This window comes from Leucopleurus acutus (assembly GCF_964270905.1).
Source record: "Leucopleurus acutus genome assembly, chromosome: 2".
Taxonomy (NCBI): domain Eukaryota; kingdom Metazoa; phylum Chordata; class Mammalia; order Artiodactyla; family Delphinidae; genus Leucopleurus; species Leucopleurus acutus.
Window position 1 is genome coordinate 53,912,036 of NC_139143.1, and position 21,191 is coordinate 53,933,226.

General features: G+C 42.6%; 1 protein-coding gene across 1 annotated transcript in view; it reads right to left on the minus strand.

Moving 5' to 3' along the window:
- Window positions 1–20,908, minus strand: part of LOC309957939 (uncharacterized protein C1orf21) — a 226,242-nt gene extending 205,334 nt beyond the window's left edge. Inside the window, exon 1 of the mRNA XM_082833493.1 lies at window positions 20,812–20,908. The gene's annotated coding sequence lies outside the window, so the exon portion shown is untranslated. The remainder of the gene's footprint in view (window positions 1–20,811) is intronic.
- Between the last annotated feature and the right edge of the window lie 283 nt (window positions 20,909–21,191).

Genomic DNA, 21,191 nt, shown 5'->3' on the forward strand with positions numbered 1-21,191 from the left:
TCAGGTTTACATGGGTCAAGCTTTAGTCACAGCCACAGGAATACCTATGGCATGACCAGCGATCTCCGAGGATTCCACCGAGTAATGTTTGCTCCCTCTTCCAAAAACAGCCCAAGGATGGTTTTCCCAGAGTCTAAAATCAAATTAATCCAATATTCATTTATTGAGCAACTATTAACTTCTGGGTCTAGTGTTAGGCTTTTGGAGAGTGGGAGGAGATACAACCAGACTCTGCAGCTCTCAGGTCACATATTCTATTACAAAGATTTCCCAGTGTCTGCATAACTGTAAGGTTATTATTAATAATCACTCAAGCAGGTACACAATGGCCAACGGATTTACCTGGAAGAAAGAAGGAAGCAGCTGCAATGTGCACACAAGGGGACCTTTTTTTCCCTGGGAAATATTCAAATGTGAGGCCGAGTGACCTTCCCTTGCCCTTCCTCTCTTTCCTTCCAACTTCTCTGTCAAACTATAGGTGAAAAAAGAGGTTTGAAGATGTCCCCACCACACATACACACAGGCCATATTTCAAGGGCAGAGAGAATTCTTCACAAGGCTCTAGAGATCAGGGCAAAGCTGACACACACTCTCACTTCATTTCCTGCGTCCCTCTCCAAGATTCCCTGCAGTCTTCTCTGTAAACTCGTGGTAGGTGAGACAGCCAACACCAGCTACAGACTCAATGACTCCCGTTACTGAGCGTTTTTCAGAAACATACTCTTCTGATAACTCAGGTCTGACCCGAACTCCTTCAGGGACTTACTGGCAAGCTCTGCAACTGGTCAAAACCACAAAGAGGGCTTCCCTGGTGGCGCAGTGGTTGAAAGTCCGCCTGCCAATGCAGGGGACACGGGTTCGTGCCCCGGTCCAGGAGGATCCCACATGCCGTGGAGCGGCTGGGCCCGTGAGCCATGGCCGCTGAGCCTGCGCGTCCGGAGCCTGTGCTCCGCAACGGGAGAGGCCACAACAGTGAGAGGCCCGCGTACCGCCAAAAAAAAATCACTGTAATTCATTTTAATTTACGGAAATATATTCACTTGGAAATGGACTGGCTTTCAATGTTGTTTCAACACTGCACACCAAATCACAGGTTGAATCTAAGACATTTCTTGTGCTATTACAAATTTGGTCAAAATCATTCAACATGTTCAAAAGTTATGACTAAAGTATGAAATCCAAGATACCCACCTGAAAAAATCCTTAATCTTAGTATAACCCTTCCTCCCAAGACAAATTCTAATGTCCTGAAACATTTTTAACTATCCGGACACAGGCATAATTATCAGGACACTGCTTCCAAAGCCATATTTCCTAGATAAACAAACTATTCACAGACCTTTTATCTATTACAGTTCTTTTTTTCCTTTTGCTGACCAGAACAATAAATTCTTTAAAAAGAAGAATCTTGAAGCATATTATTTATTTATCATTTTAAAATTTAAGAACAGATGCTTTATTTCTATTATATTGAAAAAATAAATTTCCTACTGTCCCTACACTTTCTTCACCATAGTCTATCACTTTTAATTCTCATAAGTTTGCCAATTTTTTATACTTTATCCTTATTCTGCTATAAGTCTTTCCCTTCCATTATACAAATTTATATAAATGGTTTGATCCCCTTCTGTTGATAGCTAACTCTGCAGTGCTGCTTGAGAAAGGGCATAAATAAGAATAAAGCCAACTGAGAGTACAGTTTAGAACAGTAAAATATTACTCAGAAACCCACAGAGAAGGGAAATGAAACAATGAATACCCAGAGCCCCTGGAGTCACCATAACATTTAATTCAATTCCGCATGAATTTCTCGAGGCCTGCAGTTAACCAGGCAACGTGTTAGGTAGACAGTCAGCTTACAAATTTGTGGTGGGCCAGGTGGACTGAAACCCTCACTCTGCAGAGAGTTATTAATGGGTCTGTAAAGAGCTGTTAATTCATGACTAAGAGAGTTATGTTACTTTGTTATAGATCACTTTCTTGCTCTTTCTGTTTTAATTCACCAAAATCCATTACGAATTCCTTTATTCCAAGAGAAGACCTGAAAAATCTATCTGCAGTCATTTCCTGCAGTCCTCCCATCCCCCATCTCAAGCCCACATTGCACACCCCACATACATTCCATTACTACCTCATTTCATTTACTTCTTCCCCAATACTGGGAGGTAATTTCTTCCTTCAAAGGCTGAAGATCAGAATCAATTCCAACACAAGAGCCCACTCACTGAAAAGTACAAAGAGAGCAGCTTCCTGATCCCTCAGCTGTAACTCACCTGGACCAAGGAGAAACTACAGCAAGTAGTTTACCCAACTGCTGGCCTGAGGCCATCCCTACACTACAAACACCAATGGAAACTTTCTTTGAAAACTGAGTAAGAATGAAAAAAAAAGTGCTGAATAGATGGAAACTACCCATATTTCACCTTCTCAACTGAAATAACTCTTGGTAGTCTTGTACTGAAAGAACATTGACATTCAAACCCATTAGTTCACTGTGAGAATAGCCCTGTGACTAAGGAACAGACTTTGTTCTAAAATTTTCTGGTGGGTCATTGTCAGAATTAAATAAAAGGATCCCAATTCACCATTTTTGTTATGCATGAGACTTCATCAGATTGGGATGCAAGAGAAAAGGTGGTGAAATCTGACCACAACAGCTTTTTCAAAGGTCATACTATCCCCAAAGGATGGTTAAAGCCTTCAGGGGAATGTGCCTTCACATTCTATCTATTTAGCAGTTCAGTGACTATTCCTATTTCTAAGCGCTTATCACGGATTTCTCATTCCTCACAAATACCTAACATAGACAAAACATTTTAACCTACAGCTGAATTTAGCAACGCTCCGGGCCCTAGCAAATGACCCAAATAATAACCCTTTGTTGAGCTGGATTCAAAATAATGAATAATGAATTTTAAAAATCAAGGTAAGCAAAAGCCCAGTGGAGTAGTGTTTTCTCACCAATACAATGGGTCCCACTGTTGAGACACAGAAGTCTCTTTGGGGGCAGGGTTTTGCCAAGAAGCACAAACCCTCCACACCCAGGGCTTCTGCTGCTGTAGAATAAATTCACTCACCTTCTCTGTTCATTCAGCTGTCTGTCTAGTTGATGAAAAGTAATGTTTCAGTTCAGGCTTTACGTTTGATTTGGAAATAAACTACCACCAACAAAAATAAACCATTCCTGACTGTGATGTTACAATATTAGCATACATTTTCCAGTTTTAATAGAGCAATTCTAATGTATTACCAAGTGCATCGAGTTATCTACCTACTCAGCAAGGAAATAATGAATTGCTATGATTTCGATTTAGGACATGTTTCTCATTCTTAGCTGCCCCATCTCAGTATTAATATCACTGAGTTATTAATTCTCCAACTGCTCTTTCTTGCGTTGACCGTAGGCAACAAAGGTAGAGCCAGTCTAGTAAAAAGTGAAAACAAGAACTCTGACTTCTTGTGGCCCACTTGATGGTTTCTAAAACCCTGATAATGGAAGGTTACGGCTCCTTTCCTCACCTGATACCCGTTAGCTCGTCTGCTGTGGAATCCCTGTGCCCATGCAGTACAAAAACCAGACCCTGAGTCCTCTTCATCATGACGGCCTTATCATGACTTATCAGGGCAAGGAAGACACAGAACTTTTTATTTTAGACTTCTTTACACTGGATAAAAAAGATAAATGGCCATGTCAAATACAATGTTCATTGGGCATCATGAATGATTTGCTAGAGACCTGGTATACTTCCTTAAATGCCCCAGTCCTACCTCCCACCCTAAAAAAAAATGGCAATATACTTCAAAGGTAAGAGGTTTATTAGAGCTATCAAAATAACCCAAGATGATGTATTTTATTTACTTCAGAGAGAAAACGGTGTTTGTCGATTTCTGAACTACTGTGCATGCGTTTGTTTAGCATTCATGGCACTAAGTGGAGGTGGCAGAGCACAGGATGTGACCCGTGGGGAAAGTTCTGTTCAGCTTAGAAAGAAAATCTTACCTGAGAGGTTATCTGAGTTTTGCATATTAAATGTTACCAAATGTAGCTGTAGTCATTCAATTATGGGAAATACCATTTAGGTACCTATTTAATTTTTGCGCACTCGTTTTTAGACATGGAAATGTTCCAGCCACTGTTAGTTCCACATCAAAGACTCAATTCCATAGAGAAATGGGGGTGAGGGGGGCAGTGTAGAAAGGAGGAAAAACCCCACTTAATCTCACGAATGCATCCAAATTTAGACCACAGCCTCTCAGAGTTTCTCTTACTCTTTCACATGCAAGCAGATGGCCCATTAAAGCACAATGTAACAGAGTGAGAGGCTCAAGTCCTTCCGGAAGAGTCCTTTAAAGGAGCAATCAGGAAAATACAGTCTGAATGTGTTTCTGTAAATTACAAGGTTATCTTCAGGCTAGGTGGGCAAGCAGTGCTATCTGAACTGAATTTCCCTCATAATTCTGACCCTCTTTGCCACTGAACAAATAACCTGCTACAAGTTCTAATAGAAATGTTATTTTCCAAAGAACAACACTTGATCATAAACACCACTGCTCTTTTTATTCTCTTCCAAGGCCATTTCTCCCTCACCCTCACTCTAATGCCTAATAACTGACAACATCTAGGATCCAAAGAAGAGCCCTGTAACTGACAACATCTTTGTTGTAACTGACAACATCTAGGATCCAAAGAAGAGCCCTCAAAACTCATTATTATAGGATCTAACCAAGTACTAGAAAACCAGTATAAATCTCACAGGCATTTCATTTTCTGGTTATACTCATTTTACTTCCTTCCTAATCATAGGAGTTTATTTAATTTTATTTGATTCCTTTTTAACTTTGTTAGTCTTAGATATTATGCTTTTTAAAAAGTGAAATATCAAAACACATGCAAGGGATTTTATCTTCACACAGAATACCGTAGAGCTCTCATGTGAGATTATACAAAGGGCAAGTCTATTTCTTGACATGAAAACCTAAAGCAAACTTGATGCGAGTTCAAATATAATGAAAACAGAAGAAAGATACAAGGATGGCTTCAGTATCACTATAAAAACCATCCTCCTAAGGCTCAGAAAGGCACACACACATCCACAGATCACAAGATGTGATGGGGATTCACCAGCTTCACTTGTACACTGACCTTCTCATTTTTATTAAAAAAATGTTTTTTACCACATACGTTCCCTTGAAACAGCGAGTCTAATAGCCCCCAGAGAAAGAGGCTGTGTACATTTAGAAGCTACTGTCATCTCCAAAGTGAACGCACAGTAATCTAAAGAGGAATGTGCCATTGGACAGAGATTCCAAATAGCTCTGCATTTAATTTCTACATAACTTTAGGAAGTCACAAATCCTGAGTAAGCCAGGTTACCTAGCAACCAAATGCTCATTTGAATGCTCCTTCCCACCCTATCCCCTTCATCAGCTGTGTTCTCTCCTGAAAATACCAGTGGAAAGAAGGGGTAGGAATGGGGGAACTTTGAAGCCAAACATGATGTAACTTCAAAGCATAATAACAATTATTAGTGCTGGGTCTGATAATGATATGCCAAATAACGACTCAGATAAAAGACCAGGAATACGTTTCATTTGTTGATATCACAATTTGGGATACGTAAGGTAATTCTTGAAGAACCAAGAATGAAAAAAGGTTTTAAAATTTTGACAATCTGAAGAAAGAGATACATACAATCTTAATGCCAGAAGGGGAAATGGGCTGCAAAGGTTTTGCACAGGCATGGTCAAGAGAGAGGTTTTAGGGTTCAGGCTAATCTTGAGGATGGAAAATTAGGAAAGGCTTCAAATCAGAAAAACAGCAGAAACCCTGGCAGGTCTCCCACTGCCCAGCCAATCAAATTCTTTAAGGCCACCAAGTGGATAAGAGGACCGACCTATCACACAGAGGGGTAGAGAGCAACTGCTTAATGCTATTGAAGACAGCAAACTTAAAACTGATGTTAAAAATTCACAGAGGGCTTCCCTGGTGGCGTAGTGGTTGAGAGTCCGCCTGCCGATGCAGGGGACACGGGTTTGTGCCCCGGTCCGGGAGGATCCCACATGCCGTGGGGCGGCTGGGCCCGTGAGCCATGGCCGCTGAGCCTGTGCATCCGGAGCCTGTGCTCCGCAACGGGAGAGGCCACAGCAGTGAGAGGCCCGCGTACCGCAAAAAAAAAAAAAAAAATTCACAGACATTGTGAAGAACTGCCACACTAGAATCAGGGATTTCCTTCTCCGAAATGTTAAGGCTAGAAATACAAACTTTCTGGGACAGGCCTCCACTGAGCAAAGGATAGATCAGTTCCTGAAGTTCTTAAAAAGATATTCTGGAATATAAATTGGGAACTATGGGATTTGGGGTCAGACAAGCTTTCATGAAAATCTCATCATGTATTTCCTGTGTTGACTTTCTGACAACATGTATTTCCTGTGTGGCTTCACATGGGACTATTATCTAGATTACATGAGTTAATGTACGTGTTGCATCTGGTGTATAGCACACACTTCATAAATGTTTGCTATTTATGATGCTGTCCCTTCAAAAATATTCTCTCTCTGAATAAAGTTTAAAACTGGCCATGATTATATTTTGCAAAAATGGTACCCAAAATAATTGCCTGGTACCAAAAAGAAACCTGCTTCAGTGTCAAAGAACCCATGCCTCTACCTATAGTTGTACCTGGTGATGTGACAGTCACTTGTGTGTGTATAACACACAGTAACATATTTCTTGCTGCCCGACCGAGACACTAAAAGCAAACCTGTCTTCAACTGTTATTCCAGCCAATTAAAAAGTCATTGTCACTAAATGAGACATGGTAAGAGCCAAGTGTTTCACATCTAACAGAAGTTTTTGTTGAGCATAAATTTAATTATTTGAGTTTTGGTTAGCCTACTCCTGAGTCTGGATTTTTGTTGTTGTTTTGCTATGAAATAATCACATAACACATGTACAATATAATGTATATTAAAAAAAATGCTTATGTAGCTACCTGCAGAACCTTACAAGCACCTTGGAAGTTCTGTGTGTAGCCCTTCCTAACCACACCCTCCCCTTTGCCCCCAGAAGTAACTACTATCTTCCTGCATTTTATGTTAATAGTTCCCTTGCTTTTCTTTAGTCTTCCCATATATGAATCAATCCTTAAACAATGTATTGCTTTGGTTTAGCACTTTTTTTGAATTTTACATAAATGGAATCACACTGTATTATTCTAGATCTACCTTGTCTCTCCACTCATCGTGTGCTTGTGAGATTCATCCTTACGGATACACACAGTTGTAGGTTACTCCCACGACTATTCATCATAAATGTACCACAATTTCTTTATTCAGTATACTGCTGATTGACATATAGGTTGTTTCCAGTGTTTTGCTGTTATGAATAGGGTTACTATGAGCATTCTTGCACATGTGTAAGTTTCTCTAAGGCACTGCCCTCCCAACCTTTTTCACCATCCAATTTATATAGAAAATGATAATATTAGAATGGCAAACTGAAGTTATTAGACAAAACTGCTCCCACTCCAGGCTTGGATCTGCTCTGCTACCTTGCTCTGCTACGCTGAAGGCTAACAGGGTCAGGGGACCATCTCACAAGGCATTCCAAATGTCTTTCAAAAATCATATACTAATTTATACTGTCATCACCATTGTATGTATAGTCCCTTTGCTCCACATTCTTGCCCAATGCTTGATGTTGACAGACATTTACCAATCTACTAGGTATGAAATGGTATCTCAACATGGTTTTAATGTTAAAACATATTTATACTGCCTCTATGATTAAAACTGTAGGGTACTGGAACATGAAGTGACAAACCAATAGAAGAGAATAGAAAATGCAGAAATATAGCTAATTAATTGCTTATAGCAATTAACTATAGGATAGGGGCACATCCCAAATCAGTGGGGAAAAGATGAACTTTTTAATAAGTAAGTGGCTTGTGATTTCCAAATAGCCGTGTTAAAAAAAAAAAGAGAGAGAGAAAATTGGGTCCATTCCCCAGACCATACAGCAAAATAAATTCCAATGGTCACAGATTTAAATGTTAATTGATAAAACCACACAAGTGCTAAAAGAAAATATGAGTGACTATCCTGTAACTGTGCTGTCCAAAATGAGAGTCATTACCCATACATGGCTACCAAGTACCTGAAATGTGGCTAGGAACTGAATTTGAAGTTTTAATTTATTTTAAATAATTTAAATTGAAATTAAAAAACTGACACTCAACTCAGTTATTAGAAAACTTTTACGTACACTTAGAACAACTTGGTTATGTGAATTTACTTTTTCAACTGTAAATTTTATAGTCTAAATACAGATTAAGTATTTACAACGAAAATTTAGTGACCACATTGAGATGTGCTAAGTATAAAATACATATCAGGGCTTCCCTGGTGGCACAGTGGTTGAGAGTCCGCCTGCCGATGCAGGGGACACGGGTTCGTGCCCCGGTCCGGGAAGATCCCACACGCCGCGGAGCGGCTGGGCCCGTGAGCCATGGCCGCTGAGCCTGCGCGTCCGGAGCCTGTGCTCCGCAATGGAAGAAGCCGCAACACTGAGAGGCCCGCGTACCGCAAAAAAAAATAAAATAAAATAAAAATAAATAAATAAAATACACATCAGTTCTCAAAAATTTAGCATAAAAAATGTAAAATATCTCATTAGTAATTAAAAATGCTGATTACTTGTTGAAATAACAATATTTTTGATATATTGGCTTAAATAAAATGTTATTAATTTCACCTCTTTCTTTCTACTTCTTTTATTGTGGCTGTTAAAAATTTACATATGTGGTTCCTATTATGTTTTGATTGGATAGTGCTGCTCTACAATCTAGAAGAAAAGTTTTTCCACATCCTGATTCAAATCCAAGAGGCAATAAAGAAAAAGACTGATATAACTGACTAAATCAAGGAAAAACAATTTACACTAAAAAAACCATAATCAGAGGGAAAAGAAAAATGATAAACCGGGGGAAAATTGTCAAATGTTAGGGATAATATCCCTAGTATATAATATTCCTAATACATAAAAAGCTTCATAAAATAAAGGGGAAAAAAAGACCTAAAATCCTATAACAATCGGCAAAAAATATGAAAAGGCAGTTCACAGAAAAAGAAATGCAAGTGGCCCCAAAACATATGAAAAAGAACTCAAGCTAGCTCATAATAAAAGAAATGCAAATTATAATTACACTAAAGTATCATTTAAATGGCAATGACCCAAAGGTTTTTACAACATGTCTACTGGTAAGACTGTGGAGTAAGAAGGCACTCTCATTACCTCTGGTGGGAATGCAAAATTGTGTAGCACCCACAGAAGGGACTTCGGCAATATTGAACAAAACTGCAAATCTATTCATCCTTTGACCCAGCAATCCCACTTCTAGGGATCTATCTAAAGATAAACGGGCAAGAATACGTACATAAATATTCACAAGGCTATTCACTGCAGCACTGTTCATTCAGCTGTCCATTGAGCTACAGAAAAATAATGTTTCCGTTCAGGCTTTATGTCTGATTTGCAAACAAAACCCCACCACCAAAAACAAATCATTCCCAATACAATGTAAGAGCAAAACACTGAAAATAGCTATATATCCAAATGAACAAAGTTTGGTTTATTTACACAGTGGAGTCTCTGAAGTTGTAAAAGGCACTAAGAAATGTTCATATATGGCTTCTGAGTGATCTCTGAAAAACACCATTAAGTGCAAAAGGCAAAGTGCGTAACTATAGTAATGCAACCTTTTTTCTAAAAGGAAAAAATAGAGATATGTTTGCTTACATCAAATAGAAACAATATGCACATATGTATATATACATATGTCATACATACACCATGTATATACAAAAACATATCCATACACAAACATATGTATATATCTATATCTCAGTAGCTAGATATACATACTTATATATTTTTCTAACTTTGTCCACTTGAACAGACCTAGGAACAATGACCAGCCCAGAGGCAATGAAAACTACTAACACCCGTATTGTGGTATCTAAATACCATTTACCAATAAAAAGATCTGGGACAGGAAAAGTACTAGATCAGCCTGAAATACCTTGTTGTACCACAAAGTAAAGACGTCCTCAAAGACCACTAGAGTCATATCAAAATGATTCAGAAGCCAATTTAAAGAGTCTCCTACAGGCCAAAGATAATTTGAACTTCAAAAGAAATAACTTCAAAGGACTATAAACACATGAATTGTGCTAAAATCTATGAGCTCATAATGATACTTTTAAAAAAACCTCATTGGTCTTCTTTGGAAGATGTTAGAAAGTCAACTCATAATTCTGAACATTATTTAAAACAGAGGGAACAAAACTAAGCATTAATTTTCCTATATCCCGAGGTAACCAAGTAATTGATGTGGAAAATTTCTTCTTAATAGAAAAACTCCAGCTAACAAATGCAGAAGGGATGATAGAATATCATCATTTTTCAACTGTTTCTGAAATAATACATCTAAGCAATGGCCAAAGTGGTTTTTGAAGGGCCTGGGGAAGCTTTATAATGGAAAGGTCAGGCTGACAACACCTAAATCCACCAATTAGTCTTAACCTCACAAATAAAGAAACAAGAAGGCCTCCTGATGTGATATAAGAGGAAGTACAGAAGAACGCTTTCTATGAGGTACTCTTGCCAAACTACCTGATCAAGCTTCCAGTCTAGATCAAACTACAGGAAATATTGGAAACTGAAGAATACAGTGAAGAACACTAAGAAAAAAGATGCAATCGGCAAACTACAGAATGCAGGGAATCCTATAGATTAAATCCCTGTTTCTTTAACAAATAAACTGCTAGGTGAGAAAAAGAAGAGGGAAAAATAGACAAAGGAAGCCTATAAAGAAAGACGGGGACTTCCCTGGTGGCGCGGTGGTTGAGAATCCACCTGCCAATGCAGGGGACACGGGTTCGAGCCCCGGTCCGGGAAGATCCCACCTGCTGCAGGAGCAACTAATCCCGCAAGGCACAACTACCGAGCCCACACACCACAACTACAGAAGCCCGCGCACCTAGAGCCCGTGCTCCGCAACAAGAGAAGCCACCGCAATGAGAAGCCCGCTCACCGCAATGAGGAGTAGCCCCTGCTCGCCGCAACTACAGAAAGCCCGCACAGCAATGAAGACCCAACGCAGCCAAAAAAATAAAAACATAAAAATAAATTAAAATAACATAAAAAAAGAAAGACGGGTGGCTTCCCTGGGGGCGCAGTGATTGAGAGTCCGCCTGCCAATGCAGGGGACACGGGTTTGCGCCCCGGTCTGGGAAGATCCCACATGCCGCGGAGCGGCTGGGCCCGTGGGCCCGTGGGCCCGTGGGGCCATGGCCGCTGAGCCTGCGCGTCCGGAGCCTGTGCTCCGCAACGCGAGAGGCCACAACAGGGAGAGGCCCGCGTACCGCAAAAAAAAAAAAAAAAAGACGGATGCATCTCTCAAGTGTGAAACAAATTAATCATTAAAAAAAGTTTGGAGAAAAAAAAAAAAAAAAAAGTTTGGGCCCACCAGGAAAATTTGGTTACTGACTGCATACTTGATATTAAGAAATTATCGTTAAAAGTTTTTAGGAATGATAATGATATTGTGGTTATGTTAAAAGGAAAAAAAGCTGCTATCATTTAGAGATATAGTCTAGTATACACAGACAAGATGACATAGTGTCTGTGATCTGCTTCAAAGAGAAGCAGTAGGTGAGGGGAAAGGAATGTGTGTGTGGTGGGAAGGGCAGCGGGAATGGCGAAAAGACAACTGCCCAGGAGTCGATAATTAAAAGCCTGACTTTAGAGTCAGAAGGCCTGGATTCCAGTCTCAGCACTACCACTTGCTGGCTACAAGACCTTGATCAAGGTCCCAAAGACCCTAAGCCTCAGTTCTTCTTTATCCATGAAGTAGAGGTAACAGTCGTAGGTTCTTCATAAGGTTGTCGCAAGCATTAAACACAATGCACGTGAGGTACTTAGCACAGCACCTGGGTACAGAGTAAGCACTCAGTACATGTTAGCTTTTATTGTTACTATTGTCAATTATTACCACTGATATTCAAGATCACGAAGCTAGAGTTAGGAGGTGGTGGAAAAGGGATAAAATTTGCTGAATCCAAAGCCCACACTCTTTCCAATACATTTATGATGCTGCCCCCATCTCCATCCAGGGTGTCTCAGTGGAGACTGAGGACACGTAACAATTCACTCTGCAACAAGAGTCTCTGTTTCTACCACAAACCTTTAATGACATTGCTACTCAGCCTGGCTTCTGCAACTAGCCGTCCTCTGTCACAATGTTGTCACTCAACGTGTCCTTACTGTGGATGGCTCCTCATCTGATGGAATGTAAACACTCAAGTGTTTTAACCCCTTTATAAATCACTATGCACAATCATAAATTCACAATGATTAAACACTGTGTTATTTCGTCATCCTCCCAAAACATGGCCTCAGGTTTTTACTGCACCAGGTACTGGCATAAATTATATAAGGCAAACCTCAGAATCCTGACATATAAAACTAACAAAGTGATAAAACTTCAAACTTTGCATGCAGCATGAATATAATAATAATACTAAGTACCTATATCTTGTTATCTCCCATAAGATAAATATTTCCACTTCTATTTAATAATAGAATTACAAACTCTGAGAAAAACTCTTCAATGCCATTTTACTTCTTCATGGAACAATTCTAAGCACACACCAATTCTTGATCCGTCCTCTCTTCCTGACACCACCTGCCTGGTTCTCTTGCCTCAGTGAGGAGCCTGCACTTTTCAGTCTCCTTCACTATCCTTTCCATCCACAGCCCATAAGAGTTGGTGTTCCCTGGAACTCATGGTTCAGTGTTTTCCTTCTATAATATTTACTTTCCCTGGGCAATCTCATACAAAACCATGTAGCTTCAACTACCACAGATTCAAAAACTCTCTCTCATTCATTCATTCAACAAATATGTGCTGGGCCCCAACTGTGTGGTAGGTGTCCTGGGGACACTCTCTGTTCCCCTCCAGTCTTTACCCACACTCACAAAGGAACCATCTATCATGCAAATTATATGCTAAACAAATTATCTCTCCCCTGTTTACAATCTCTCAATGCCTCTTATTTTGGGCAATGAGTCCAAACTATGTACTGTGAAGCCTTGCATGGTTGATCAGTCTTATCTTGCATCGTGCTGCAAGATGCAGCAGCTCCAGCCACAACGGCCCACATCCACGTTTCTCCACATCACCGTGTGTCCTCTGCTGGAATGCCCTACTTCATCTTCCATCTGCCCCCAAATCCCTTTATCCACAAATGCCAGTCCGTGAATTAGTCTACGAATCCATAGTAAATGAGGAAAAACAGTTAGCAAACCAATGTTGGTCCCCCAGTGTTTTTGGAAATGTCAGCAATACCCTAGGGGACCCTTGTGCGGCTTTCGAGTGTCATCCAGAATACCTCCTCTCTGTGAAGCCGTCTATGACTTCTTTATGTTGGGGAATCGTATAATTCATTGTCCAAACTGGGAGACTTTTGAGGGCAAAGGGGGTGCATTAATAACTATGTTGAACAATGTGCACAGACCAGGACTGCCCCAGGGAGACAGGGTGCCGGGTCAGCCTACCTCTATACAGAGTTGGCTGCTTTCTTGCCTCAACTTCCAAAGCACCTTGACTCTTTATTTACGACCTACCATGTGCTTGCCGATTCCCACACCTGTCTGAGAAGTCCACAAAGTCAGGGCCAGGCCTTCTTATCTGTATCTCCAGCATCTCTCCAGTGCCAGGCACAGAGATGACACAAAGTGTCATCAACAAAAGTAAATGTTTGTTTAATATATTATCTAAGAGAGTAAGAGAGATTAGATGCTTTAACCTTGGGCAACAAAGGAATTAAACAATTCCCATTATCTTTTCTCATTCCTGAGAAGCTCCACTTCCTCATTTGGTTAAAGAGTTGTAAATGAGAGCAAGGTCTTCACAAAGAAAAATTCTAAGCCTCAGACCAATGACCAGCTGTCAATCAACCAACAGCTACTTATTCGGCATGTTATACTCTTAAGGCCCAGTGGGCACGACAGAAGAGCTGATAATTCGGTGGGGTGACAAATAAACATAAATGAAGACCAAAACTAGTAATGAAATAAAATAAACAACAAATAAGTGTTGCAGGAGTTCGTGGAAGCCAAGGGAGAAACCACTCTGATGGTCAGAGAAGACGCTCCCTGAAGGAGAAGGGATTTGAACTGAGACTTGAGAAATGGCTTGGACCCCAAGAGAAGCCACTGAGGGAGGAAAGCTAAGGGTCGGGCAGGGGTGGGTGTTCGGACGGCCACCAAGGGTAAGCAGAGCGTTTGTTTTGGGAGCTGTACCTAGACTGTCATGGACTCCTGGCATAGAAACCAGAACATCTGAATTTTCAGTAGATGTTAAACAACTCAAAGAGGTTCCTGGATTCTCACCTCCTTCCTCAAAATAGTAATAGTATCCGCCTGAGACAGAGTTAGATATTATGTAGCTTATTCCTTTATAACCTTTTAATTGTAAGAACTGTTACAAAATTATCTTAGGAAAATTGCTTTTGGCAGAACTTTCAGATAGAGCTGCTGAAGTCACCCCTTGGCATGTATTAATTATCTGTGTCTTTGAAAAGTTCTCTGCAAACCTCAGCCTGAGCCTGCAGCATCTCCTTACTCTACATCTGGCCTTTCAATCCTCTCCTGAAAGAAACTGTAGTGTTGATATAGGAGCTCCCCTGCACTGTCAACGACATGTGTAGATCTCCTTGTCAACTGTGGAGTTCAGGGAGAAGCTTTTAGCTGTGCCTGTGATGATACACACTGCATCTATTGGATGGTTGAGTGGGTGTCACCTACTCCACCAGCATCTGTGATGATGGGTATGAAAAATGCCCTCACAAACCAGCAAAGACCACCAACCTCTCATTCTCCTTCTTTACCTGCTCAGGGAAAAACATGTCACCACGTAAGGTAGAAAACGTCCTAATATATGGTGTAACAATAAGCTGAAACTACTGCAAGAACCACTGCACTCAAATAAAACACAGATCCATCAAAGAAAGGGAATTCTTACTTAAAAACAATTGTCCTCGTTTAAAGCACCTTCTTCCAAAAGCCCTGGAGCACTCAGGATATTGCGTAACTAGTGCTGGATCTGCTTCTGAAGTACCGTTTTGTAAAAAGACCAATCTAAGTTCGTATGCAATGAGTCAATAGGCTGTGTTTTTCCAGTAGCAGTCCTCTTTCTCCCACTGACCCTACTGGTAGGGCCAACAAAGGTTATAAATTTATAAGGGAAAGCAACAATGTTAGGTCTTAGCTAAAGAATCCTTGCTTGGTAGAAATGTGTCTAGTGAGCTTATAAAATGTCCATGGAGAGCAGAAACCACCACAAATGAGAAAAAATTTGGTTCAAATTACAGTAATGTTTATTTAACCAACATTCATTTAACCAACATTTATTTAACCAAAGGAGAAAAAAATAAGGTATTGAGGATGAAATTAAACAAACCATTCTACTTCTGTGATTAGTAAGTAGATTTGGGTGTACAGGAAAGCCTTTCAATGGTGCCATTATGAAAATCTCTGAAATGCTTCTCAAGATATGTTGTCCAATCTTTAAAAATAACAATAGTCACCTAGATATTCCTTTATCTATTATCCAACATAGGCTGTAATAGCTAAGTGAAGTGAAGAAGCAAGTGCTTCAGCTACGATTAAAGGGCTTAAGAGCCTTTAAAAGCCAAAAATATCGTGCAATCAAAAGTGAAAACAAAAGCAGAAAGATCCCCAAACTTGGGGGTGTTCTAACTCCATTCTTCTAAAGGTACAAAGCATGTATGCGGACTTCAACTCATGAATGCTAAACACATCTGCTGAGGTGGCGTGAGCCTGTGAAACAGGCAGAGGCAGGCATGTGCTGGAAGATCTGAGGGCTTGATGGAGAGAAGTGGGTGGAAGGAATAAGGGAGGTGTAGGGGGCAAAGTAGGACAAGGCAGAGGGGCCCTGAGGGTAGAAAGGAGAAGTGGCTGGAAGCAGAAAGTCTACACTTGAGCAGAGAGGTGGGAGGAATCAGAGGGAAAGTGGGCCTGGAGATGCGGTTCAAGTACTGGAAAACGTCATTCGGAAACACACAACCCAAGTCTTGCAGGCAAAAGTAAGGTGGTGGGAGAAGAAGCAGGAGAGCCTATGGATGAAAATCTGTGGGACAGAAAAACATGGAAACACTTCAGAAAGGATAGGTAGATGAAAGGGACACTTGGCAAAGGGGCAAGGTAAAAGGCAGCCCAAGGAGAGCGAACAGATGTAGGGGCAGAGCCACAGAATGAATGCTGGCAGGTTGAGTGTGCTCGCTGCATGAGACAAGTCTCAACTTTGCTTGTTTTATTTTAGAGGGACCAGCAGCGAATACCAATTACGGCTCCCTTGAGAAAATCCAGTAAACCAAGAGGTGGGGCTACCTGTGAGCTTCCCCAGGACCTCTCCCCGACTCCCTGATGCAGGCATCTTCTGGGAGAGACCCCAGCATGGAAAGCCCTGAGTGCTATGGCTGTAGTACAATGCCAAGGGTACATGAAAGAACTCTGAAAACCATAAAGCACCCTATAAATAGGAAGCATTGTTATTCACTGAATGCCTCGGACAAAAAAAGAGAGACCACAGTCACAATCAGGAGTGAAGAAATATTTGTCAACTACGGATATTATCTATATTCCAAATCAAGATGACCCTAACTAGAAATTCCTATTTGAGAAGACATTATGCTTGGTATGTTTACTTTCCTGTCCAATACTTCTCAACATTTAAAAACCCGACCTGAGGCATAATATGGAGCTCTTGATAAACTATCCTACTGATTTATTAAAATGGAAATCCGCACCTAATGCATTTCCAAGGAGGTTTTTGACACATTACAGATCTTAACTAATTAGGTGAATTCCATTCAATTCAATCACTCATTGAGTTATTCCAAGTGCAAGGTAGTGTACAAGCCGCCATGGGGGTTGCAGAGATGAGCAAAACAGTCTGCCTCTAACTACCTAGTTCGGTTAGTTAATCTTCTCAGTTTCCATTCAGATTGGGGCAGCTGCATCTCCTCTCACAAGTACAGAGAGAAAGCAATCTTGACATTATGTGACTACCCTACAAACTAGGAAATGCATTTTCCAGGAACACAATGAATTAAAAAGGAAAAAAAAAAGGACTTCTTTTTTTTAATGTATTTATTTATTTATTTTTGGCTGTGTTGGGTCTTCGTTTCTGTGCGAGGGCTTTCTCTAGTTGTGGCAAGCGAGGGCCACTCTTCATCGCGGTGTGCGGGCCTCTCACTATCGCGGCCTCTCTTGTTGCGGAGCACAGGCTCCAGACGCGCAGGCTCAGTACTTGTGGCTCACGGACCTAGTTGCTCCGCGACATGTGGGATCCTCCCAGACCAGGGCTCGAACCCGTGTCCCCTGTATTAGCATGCAGATTCTCAACCACTGCGTCACCAGGGAAGCCCAAACAAGGGACTTCTTAATACCTGGTGACTGCGGACACTGCTGTGTGTTCATTTCCATGTTCATCCTAGCCCAGTTTACGTGCAACCACTCTTGCCCTGATTGCATAACCACAGCATGTCAAGTTGTTTCTTGTTGCAATTGTAACTTGTAAAATTAAACTTCATAACTGAGGGAGTCAAGCAAAATAATTGCCTACTTTAAAAATATGTATGTATATAATTTACATGTCACTTTAGATAAGCTCTTGATTTACGATCTCTTAAAGTCACAACTGTCACCAACTTTAAAATACCGTTTCAGTGTACAATTCTCCCTGCACACAGGCCCTATCCCTGTCTTCTCAGTTTTCCAAGTATTATATATTGATCTATTGCAATCTGCCTTTCATGGGGTTTTTTTGGTTTTTTTTTTTTTTTTGCGGTACGCGGGCCTCTCACTGTTGTGGCCCCTCCCGTTGCGGAGCACAGGCTCCGGACGCGCAGGCTCAGCGGCCATGGCTCACGGGCCCAGCCGCTCCGCGGCATGTGGGATCCTCCCGGACCGGGGCACGAACCCGCGTCCCTTGCATCGGCAGGCGGACTCTCAACCACTGCGCCACCAGGGAAGCCCCTGCCTTTCATGTTTTAATGAGAACCTAAGTAATCACAGCTTTTACTTCTCCCAAGCTCCAAGGCTTCTAAAATTCCAAAGAAGGAACACAAGATGTCCAAAAATGCACTTGCTTGCGCCTCGCAGGGTTCCAAATTCTATCGATAAGTTCACGTGAAGCTGGTGACACTTATCACACTTAAGACCCTCTGTGAATAATCTCCTGCCCTCTCCCTTTCTAATGGGTGGTACCATGATTCTTTCTCTCCAACCTGGGGCATCTCATTCCCTGACAGAAAATAACTAGAAGAAAGGGGCCACAAGGAGCCTGGAGCAAGCCACTCAGGATGTGACAGTCAAGTCTTGCCTGGTCAAAAATCCAACACAGTGCTGAGGCACCATCAACCTGGAAATGATATTCACAATGGGACACACCACCTTCCTCCTGGGTAGAGTTTCTGCATCAGTCACAGCAAATAGTGCCAATTAATGAACAAGCTTTTGATGTGTACCCTGTGATTCTTCAAGAAGCTCAAACCACTTCAGCTGTGGCCTATTAATTCCCAGCAATCCATGCTAGATGATAAAGTGAGATCAGGGGTGAGAGGGTAAAGGGTAAATTACTAGCCAATAAAACAAAATTATCAGCTCTCTCAACCACTGAAACTGAGTCAGCTGAAAAGGGAAGCTAGAACCTCAGGATCCTTCTAGGATGAACTTTTCCTCCCTACCAACCAAGTCCAGTTTTTCTTGGGAAAAATGCCCGAATGGAGATAAGCTTGACAACAGAAGCACGCCACTCCTTCGCAGGCATCTGCTCATCCAAGTGCTGAGTCCGCTTGTCTTTGTCGCTTTTCCGAGTAGCCCTCTGGAGCTGCTGGTTCTCCGAACCCAGTTTGCACAGCAGGAAACACTAAGGGAGGTTACATTTCAATGCTGCATTTCTGATCCGTGAACTGCTAGTTTAATGCAGAGATAAATACACTCAGCTGTCCTATCACTGGCACTTACTACTTTATAAGCAGCAAAAGAAAAATAGATAATTAAGTCTAAATTAGTTTCCATGCCTAATCAATGGCATTTCCAAACAGCCAACACAGAGCATGTTCTATTGATCCTACAATCCAGCTCTAGAAGTATGAAAAAGGGGGGGAAACCCCCAGATTGAGCATCTTGAACTTAAAGACCCTTCAGAAACATCACCTTCTCCCCCCAAGAAAGCTAGAGTAGCCCAGGCCCACTCTACCCATAATTTTTTTCGATCCTGGTACATCCCAATTCTACCAACTGAAAGCTTATTCCATTAGGTAGAAGGTGAGCCCAGCCCATGAAGTAAGGAAGTGTTCATAAGATCTGTCTGTGTAATGAACGTGTCATTTCCCCAAACTGCCCAACTGTTTCCTTAAAAAAAAAAAAAAAAAAAACTATTACATGGAATGTATGGTGTCAGTCCCCCTCCCAAAGTCTGAGTCAGAGTATATGTGTCTTTAGTGAAGTTCTGGGTGACCAGGGTTATCACTTTCAGACTTGCTCCAATAGCTGAACTTAGGGCCGTCTTCCAGCCACGGTACAAAATAAGCAACTATCTATTTTAAAACAATTTTCCTACCTCACATGCGATGGGAGATACCTCATACATAGGTCGTCAACTTCCTACTGGAAAACAATCACTTCTATCGCAAATTGTGTTTGTCACCTCCCAGGATTAATGCGTGTTTATGTGTATATATTTTTATCCTTGACCGTGCAACTCTTGGAGCAGAGAAAGCCACCCCAATTTTTACCATCGTGCCTGAGACAATTCAGAGCTTTGTAAGAGGGATGAATGGGAGATGGAAGGCTCTAAGCCCAAGGGCTTCTCTCACACAAACAGTAAGTAGAAAAAAAAAAAATCCCTCCGACGAGGGGGTGGGGGCAGGGTGGAAGACCGGCGAAGGACGTCAGGCAACAAACCAGAGGCAGCTGCGGCGGCCGCACTTCGCGAACTGCCTGCAGAAGGGAGTGAAATCTTTCCCCAGTACAATAACCAGGCACCCTCTGGCTGCCTCGCATGGGCACGAATAATAAATACATCGAGGTGGGCAAATCGCTGCATCGAGACAAGTCACCCCAAAAAGGTCAAAACTTCAGAAATCCCGGGGATCACGGCACCCACACAAACACATCAATCAGTCGGAGCGGGAGAAGAGACTCGGAGATTTAGCAGAGAATTCTGAATTTTGCTTTTTCTTTCAAGCTCTGGCTTGCAAAGTACGGCGGCTACAGGCAAAGCTCGAGAGGAGCAGGAAAGGCTGAGGGCGGCGGGGAGTGCGGATGGGAAGGGAGGGGAGTCGAATCCCAGACACCCAGGCCTCAATGTGACGAAAGTCGTCAGCAGCCCCAACCGCATCCCAACCCCTCCGCCCCGGCCAGCAGACGCCCCCAGCAGCTCCCCCCAACCCCAGCTTCCGTCCCCGCCAGCCCCGCAACGGCAGCGGCGGCGGCGGCAGCGGCAGGAGCAGCAGCAGCAGCAGCAGCAGCAGTAGCAGCAGCAGCCCCAGCCCGGGCCGCGCGCGCCGGCAGCGCCACGACCGCGGCTCCCATCCCCGCCGCGCGGCAGGCACCCCGCAGGCCTCCCTCACAGCCCACCCGGGCGCGCCCGGAGCAGAACCCGGGCGGGCTGCGCCGCCAACTCCCCCCGCCCCAGGTCGGCGTGGGCTCACGCTTACCTTGGGCGCTCGCGGGGGGGGCTGAAGGTGGTAAGCCTCCCGCCCCCCGCCCGGATCCTCCTCTCTTGTTTTCTTCCTCCCTTCTCCTCCTCTTCCTCCTCCTCCCCACAGTGAGTCCGGGTCTCCCCCTCCTCCCAGACGCCGGGAGTAAGGGCCGAAACCCCCGAAGCCCGGCCCGCGTGCGTGCGTGCGGGAGGCGGCGGCGCGCGGCCAGCTCTCCAGTAACTGAGCGCGGCGCGCGGCTCCTAACTAAAGTGTGAAAGAAGCGGCGGCCGCTGCACGGAACGTCCCCGTGGGAGTGGGCAGGGAGCAAGCCGGAGCTGGTGGGGAGCGAGCGAGCGAGGGAGGGGACCTGGAAAAAGGGAGGGGGAGGGAGGGAG